An 8342-nucleotide genomic window follows, 5' to 3' on the forward strand; every position below is an offset into this window, starting at 1 on the left:
AAACAATATGAACAAATTACAAGTCAAATATCAATTATTTCTTGATCTCTCTTCTATTAGTTAATTTCTCACTTTGCAATATATTGATTTTATCATGCTGGTGCGTGAGAGGCGCTAAAGTAGTGATAACAAAATACAATGCTAGTGAGCAAGCGTAGTCAGTCGTATACAGAGTCGGAGGTATCGAATTGCAGAGTAGCTAGGCAAAATCGTAGTCAATAAACAGGCAGGATCATACACATAAGTCAGATGTCAGTTGTATAGGAAGGATCAAGCAATAGAGAAGTCAGGGACAGGCCGAGTCAAACACGTGTATCAGATGGCAGCGGTAAAGTAGGACTAGACAAGAGCGAGGTCAAGAGGCAGGCAGGAAGTCGGTACACAGATGATATACAATAAGATGTTACTACAATATAATATTACAATATGATAATATTACGAATATATTACAAAATAACTACAAAATAACAAAACTGACTAACTAAAGTACATATATATTGTTCGTCTACACAATATATTAATGTAGCTCAAAGGATCACTAGCTAGGCCAAGAACCAGCGAACTGATTACTATCAAGGCCAGTGAGCAACTGACTCACTTGGCCTAATATACTCACAGGATAATCCAAGTCCCACCCCCAGGATGACAGACCCCTCCGTCAAACACGCCTTCTCAGCCTATTGTTAGGCGGTGAGGTACAGATGCTGTTGACCGCCCCACTGCGATACGGACCACCCAAGCGCAGAGTCTAAGTGACCACGGGTCTTCACCCACGACCCCTTGAGGGGGAAGCAGGACCACAATCCCTTGAGGGGAGAGTGGTTACTTCGCTGCCTAGTGCCCACCAGGTTGCGCTTGAAATGATCCCACAGAGGGTTGGAGAACAGTTGACGTCTCGTTGAGGAGAGCCAGTAACAGATGCTCAGGGTCGTGGACAGGCCGAGGGTCAGGACAGGCAGAGATCTGGGAGGTCGAGGACAAGCCGGGATCAGGGCAGGCTGCGATCAGACGTAACCAGGAAACAAGCCAAAGGTCAGGGCGGGCAGCGATCAGGAGTAGTCAGGAACAAGCCAAGGTCAATACCGGAATAACAATCAGAATAACTCAGGGTACAAGGCACAACGCTGTAAGAACTAACAGCACTGTTCCAAGGGCATAGCTGTTTAAATAGAGGATTTTGGCGCCAATAATTACGCCTGCACATGCGCGCAGCGCACCGTGCGGTGCGCGCATGCGCGCACACCGCTATGCGCACGCGCGCGACCCTCTATGCGCTCTGCGCATGCGCGTGACCCTGCGTGCTGCGCGCGCAATGCCGTGCGCGCCAGACCACCAGAGGCAACCATAAAACTTAATGCACCCGCGCGCGCGCGCGCGTAACAACACGCCCGCGGGAACACCGGACAGAGCCAGGACGGTAAGTATGACATTGCCCCCCCCCTACAGGCAACCTCCGGGTGCCTCTTGGAACTGGCTTTTCAGGGAACCTGGAATGGAACATCTTAATTAATCTAGGTGCATGCACATTACTGGAGGGTTCCCATGAATTTTCTTCTACTCCAAACCCTTTCCACTTTACCAAGTACTGAAGAGAACCACCCCTTCGCCTACAGTCCAGAATTCTCTCAACCTCAAATTCTTCATGGCCATCTAGTAGTACAGGAGGCGGGGGGGAAACAGATCGGCTAAACTTATCAGGAACAAACTTCTTGAGGCAAGAGATATGGAAGACAGGATGGACCTTCATGGAACTTGGGAGGGTCAGTCTAAAAGTCACAGGATTAACCACTTTCTCGATGATGAATGGCCCAATGAACTTAGGTCCCAGCTTCTTTGAAGGACAATGGAGATGAAGATTGTTAGTAGAAAGCCAGACTAAGTCCCCTGGAGAAAAGTCAGGACTCTCCCTGCGTTTTTTATCCGCCCAGAACTTTGCCTTTTCTTGCGACTTTAACAGGATAGATTGTAATTTCTTGAAATTTTCCGTGAGCAATGTGAGTCTATCTTGTACAGTAGGAACAGAGGAATCGGCATAGGAGTCGGGTAGGTAAGCAGGGTGAAAGGCATAATTGGCAAAAAACGGAGAAGTCCTTGTAGCTGAATGGATAGAATTATTGTAGGCAAACTCTGCGGTAGGAAGAAGTGTGGACCAATCATCTTGAGATACAGAGGAGAAGCAACGCAAGTACTGTTCAAGAGTCTGATTAGTCCTCTCGGTCTGGCCGTTGGTCTGAGGATGATGACCAGATGAGAGGCAGGAATTAATTCCTAGCAGTCTGCAAAGTTCCTTCCAGAATTTAGAGGTGAATTGTGTTCCTCTGTCAGAGATGATTTCAGAAGGAAGGCCATGAAGACGAACAATCTCCTTTAAGAACACTTGTGCCGTAGTTGCTGCGGAAGGAGTGCCTTTCATGGGCAAGAAGTGGGCCATCTTTGTAAAGCGATCTATGACCACAAATATAGTAGTGAACCCTTCAGAGGGAGGAAGTTCGACAATAAAGTCCATAGAAATCTTATCCCAAGGTCGTTCAGGCACCGGTAAAGGGTTCAGAAGACCCCAAGGCTTAGATCTAGAACTTTTTGATCTGGCACATACTGCACAAGATAGGACAAATTGATTACAGTCTTTGGACATCTCCGGCCACCAGAAGTTCCTCTGAAGGAGCGCCAATGTCTTGGTGGTACCAAAGTGGCCTGCCAACTTACTCTCATGACCGTTTGCTAGAACTGTCAGACGAAGATCAGGGGGAACGAAGACTTTATCTTGAAAAAGAAGAAGACCGTCACTCCAGACAAGGTTAGCTGGAACTTCCTGTGCAGGGATTACAGCGGTGGCTTGTTTAATTTGAATCAACATATCAGATTGCAGCAGCAGAAAATGATTCTTCGAAAGGATGGTATCAGGCTCCGCATGGGGTACGGAATCTTCGTGAAACATGCGGGATAATGCATCCGCCTTACAATTCTTAGACCCAGGACGGAAGGTGAGATGGAAATTAAATCTTGAGAAGAACAGGGCCCAGCGAGCTTGACGAGGCTTTAGTCTTTGAGCAGAACGTAAATACTCTAGGTTCTTGTGGTCAGTGAAAATAATAATTGGATGCATAGCCCCTTCCAACAAGTAGCGCCACTCTTCAAGGGCTGCCTTAATGGCCAGAAGTTCTCTGTCTGCTACGTTGTAGTTTCTTTCAGCGGAACTCAGCTTTCTGGAAAAAAAAGCTACTGGATGTAGAAGGGCTTTGGGACCAAAGCGTTGGGACAGAATGGCCCCTACAGCAGTCTCTGAAGCATCCACTTCCACTACGAAGGCTTGTGATGGGTCGGCGTGTTTGAGAACGGAAGCTGAAGTGAACTGAACCTTGAGTCTTTCAAAGGCAGACTGGGCTTCAGGAGTCCATTTAAACGGGGAATTGGTCTTGGTCAGCTGTGTGATGGGTGCTACAATTTTGGAGAAGTTCTTGATGAATCTTCGATAGAAGTTAGCAAATCCGATGAAACGTTGGACCGCTTTCCGATCAGAAGGCACTGGCCAGTCTAGGATTGTAGACACCTTCTTAGGATCCATCTCTATTCCTTCAGATGAGATACGGAAACCCAGGAACTGGATACTGTCTACTTCAAATTCGCACTTTTCTGGCTTAGCGTATAGTTCGTGAGTGCGTAAACGGGACAGGACTTTTCTAACATGAGTCCGGTGTTCCTCCAGAGAGGTAGAAAAGATCAGGATATCGTCCAGATAAACAACTAGAAAGTCATCAATAAAATCACGGAGCACATCATTGATGAAACGTTGGAAGGTAGCTGGGGCGTTGCAGAGGCCGAAAGGCATCACTGTATATTCAAAGTGCCCAAACCGAGACCTGAACGCAGTTTTCCATTCATCGCCTTCACGGATCCTGATCAAGTTGTAAGCTCCCCGTAGATCCAATTTAGTGAAGACTTTAGCGGTACGCAGTCTCTGAAACAGGTCGGACATTAAAGAGAATCTGTACTCTAATATTCTTACACTAAAAAGCATACCATTCTATTCCTTATTTTCTCCTGTTCCCCTCTGTGCTGTTTCTGCCACTCTCTGCTGCAATCCTGGCTTGTAATTAACAGTTTTAGGCAATGTTTACAAACAAACTAACCAGCTTCTAATAGGCTCAGCTAAGCATAGTGTGTGAGTATGCAGGGGGCCTGCAGAGGGTGTGTATCGCTTCTACCAATCACAAGCAGCCCTGCACATTCCACACAATCAAGCTTTAGCCCGACAAACAGGACAGAGGAAAGATACATTGATTTATTACAGAGACAGTGTAATTAGGAAGAGCTGCAGTAAGCCCCAGCACATTAGAACAGGTATAGGAACTCATAGGATAGAAGAACTAAGGCTGAAAAAATTGTTACAGAGTCTCTTTAAAGGAAGAGGATAGCGGTCTTTAATGGTGATTTGATTGATTGCTCTAAAGTCAATACAAGGCCTGAGGGAGCCATCCTTCTTCTCCACAAAGAATATTCCTGCACCTGCGGAAGAGTTAGAAGGTCTGATGAAGCCCTTTTCTAGATTTTCCTGAATGTAGTCCTTGAATGTCTGAGTTTCTGGTTCTGAGAGGGGATAGACTCGACCAAAAGGAATAGCGGCTCCAGGCTGAAGATCGATAGGGCAATCGTATATACGATGTGGAGGAAGAGTATCTGCCTTCTTTTTATCGAAAACGTCCAAGAAATCGTGATAAACAGTTGGAATGATGGAGGCCATTTCAAAGCTGGTGCAAAGAAGGCGGCCAGAATTACTGAGGCAGAAACGATGGCAGTAAGAAGAGTTCAAAGCCACCTTTCCAGTAGTCCAGTTGATTTCCGGATTGTGACTCTTGAGCCAGGGCATTCCCAGGATTGCAGGATACAGTGGTGAAGGAATTAAGTCAAAGACAAGATACTCTTGATGATTGTCTTCGATAGTGATCAGAAGAGGAAAAGTCTCTAAAGTAATAGGTCCAGAATGGATGGAGGACCCATCAGCAAGTTGCAGGAAGAGTGGTCTTCTCTTCCTACGGGTAGGCAACTGGAGATCATGAGCAAGCTGGAAGTCAAGGAAGCAGGAACAAGCTCCCGAGTCAACGATGGCCTCAATCCTTAGGTTCTCTCCTCTGGACCCCTGTAGGGAGAGAGACAAGGGTACATAAGAGGTGGACACAGCGGATCTAGGGTTCTCAACAGGACACAAAGAATTAGGCTTACTCAAGGGACGGACTGGGCAATTCTGTCGAAAATGTCCAGAGGCTCCGCAGTAGAGGCAGAGGTTGGCAGTTCTCCGGCGTTGTCTTTCTTCAGGAGTTAAAGGAGACCGAGCAAGGCCCAGTTGCATGGGCTCAGGATCGTCCATGACGGGAGAGCTAGGAACTGGGGCAGAGGCAGTAGGAACTATAGGAGCCGGAGGATACCAGGAACCGTGAGTCATGCCAGCTCTCTCCTGACGTCTCTCCCTCAGCCGTCTGTCAATTTGAATGGAGAGCTGGATCAGATCTTTTAAGGTGTCGGGGACTCCTACACGGGCAAGCTCATCCTTGATTGCTTCGGATAGACCTAAACGAAACTGGGACTTGAGCACAGAGTCATTCCAGTCAAGATCTCCAGACCAGCGACGGAACTCCAGAACATAATCCTCCACCGACCTTCGACCTTGGCGGAGAGCGCGTATAGCTGCGTCTGCCGAGGCGCTCTTACTAGGGTCGTCATATAGCTCGGCCATTGCTTGGAAGAAAGAAGCAGAGTCTTGTAGACAGTCGTGACTCTGTTCAACTAGTCGGAGGGCCCAAGCTTGGGGTTCCCCTTGCAGGAGAGAGATGATTGCACCCACACGTACATTCTCACTGGAGTAGGTCCTGGGTAATAGGGAGAAGTGTAGATAACATGCACTCCTGAAGAGTCTAAACTTGCTCCTCTCCCCGGTGAAGCGTTCAGGAAGAGGCAGCTTGGGCTCAGGAGCAGGTGAGCCGGGCTCCACTGGTACGGCGGCAGGCAAAGGTGCAGGTACAGGAGCCAAAACTGGAGCAGGCGCCACTGGAGCTGCCACAGGAGCAGGTGCAGAGTTGAGTTGACCACGAATCATAGCACAGTCTCTTTGAACCTCTTGAACAGATACGGTTAACTGATGAACCAGGTCACAGAGGGCATCAAAGGGTGAGCGCTCTCCAGAGCCGTCCATAGTGGCTGTTAGTTACTGTTAGGCGGTGAGGTACAGATGCTGTTGACCGCCCCACTGCGATACGGACCACCCAAGCGCAGAGTCTAAGTGACCACGGGTCTTCACCCACGACCCCTTGAGGGGGAAGCAGGACCACAATCCCTTGAGGGGAGAGTGGTTACTTCGCTGCCTAGTGCCCACCAGGTTGCGCTTGAAATGATCCCACAGAGGGTTGGAGAACAGTTGACGTCTCGTTGAGGAGAGCCAGTAACAGATGCTCAGGGTCGTGGACAGGCCGAGGGTCAGGACAGGCAGAGATCTGGGAGGTCGAGGACAAGCCGGGATCAGGGCAGGCTGCGATCAGACGTAACCAGGAAACAAGCCAAAGGTCAGGGCGGGCAGCGATCAGGAGTAGTCAGGAACAAGCCAAGGTCAATACCGGAATAACAATCAGAATAACTCAGGGTACAAGGCACAACGCTGTAAGAACTAACAGCACTGTTCCAAGGGCATAGCTGTTTAAATAGAGGATTTTGGCGCCAATAATTACACCTGCACATGCGCGCAGCGCACCGTGCGGTGCGCGCATGCGCGCACACCGCTATGCGCACGCGCGCGACCCTCTATGCGCTCTGCGCATGCGCGTGACCCTGCGTGCTGCGCGCGCAATGCCGTGCGCGCCAGACCACCAGAGGCAACCATAAAACTTAATGCACCCGCGCGCGCGCGCGTGCGTAACAACACGCCCGCGGGAACACCGGACAGAGCCAGGACGGTAAGTATGACACCTATAAAGGCTGCTCTGTTCCCCGCACATGTGACTGGAGGATCGGCGCACGCGCGCAGCTGCCAGAGGGACGCCGGGGACAGTGATTCCTTAAATCCGACCCGGGAGACATCCGGATAGTTGCTATCCGGATATCTCCCAGGAATGCTTTGCGGGGGGGGGGTCAATCTTACCTGAATGATGTCTTAATCGGGTCTGTACGCTCCGTACGCGTGATTCCCACCATGCGTTCCAAGCGTCGCAATAGCCGGTCACGTAACTACAAACACTTCCTCCTACCAGGTTGAAGGAGGAAGTGTTTGTGTCACGTGACCCGCGAATGCGACGCTTAGAACGCATGGTGGGAGGCGACCCGATGAAGACGTCATTCTGGTAAGATTGACCCCCCCCGCACAGCATTCCTGGGAGATAGGAAGATCCGGATGTCTCCCGGGTCGGATTTGAGCATGCCTGGCCGGGAATGCCAGAAGATGACGTAGCGGAAGTCTCGCCGCCGGAGACGCCGCGGGACCCGCCAGTGAAAGGTAAGATCGTTACACATTTATTTTTCTTCCTCTTTTTCACTAAAGTTCCTCTTTAGCTAATCCTTTTCTGGACTCGATGGTCAGGTGTCATTTTCCAACTAACTACCATGTTTTTTTGGACTATAAGACACACTTTTTGCCCCCCAAAAGTGTGTGTGTGGGGGGGGGGGGGCTGGGGGGGGGTAGTCAGTGTGTACTATAGTCCGAATACTTCATCTGGATCTGCTCCTCTGTTCCCCCGTGTTCTCTATCCCCATCTGCTATCCCGTGCAGCATTGTTGCTTCTTTTGAGTGCAACGTGGGAATCGTGTTTAAAGGGAACCTTAACTGAAAGGGAGAAAGGGATATGGGTGTTTCCTTTTAAACAATACTAGTTGCCTGGCAGTCCAGCTGATCTCTGTGACTGCAATAGTGGCTGAATCACACCACCTGAAACAAGCATGCAGCGAATCCAATCAGACTTCAGTCAGAGCACCTGATCTGCATGCTTGTTCAGGGGCTGTGGCTGAAAGTATTAGGCCACATACAGACATCAGACCATAGTCTTTGGAAAATGAAAGATCACAGACCAATCTTACCACCCTTCATGTAGTATAAGAGCCATACTCTACACAGTCTTTTCTATGGAGCTGAACTCCACATCAGAAAAAAATCATTGCAAGATGCTGCACACACAGATGCTGTACAGACACAAAAGATCAGTATCTGCAAAAGATCTGTTCCTGCCAAAAATCCATTCCTGCAAATTGCAATGATAGTCTATGAGATCTGCAGATCATCATACACACATGATTTAACTGACATTCATCTGCAGATCTGCAGATCTGAAAATCCATCCTGGTGGATCTGATCTGCAGATGAATGT

The sequence above is a fragment of the Hyperolius riggenbachi genome, chromosome 9, assembly GCF_040937935.1.
Source record: "Hyperolius riggenbachi isolate aHypRig1 chromosome 9, aHypRig1.pri, whole genome shotgun sequence".
In the NCBI taxonomy this organism is placed as follows: domain Eukaryota; kingdom Metazoa; phylum Chordata; class Amphibia; order Anura; family Hyperoliidae; genus Hyperolius; species Hyperolius riggenbachi.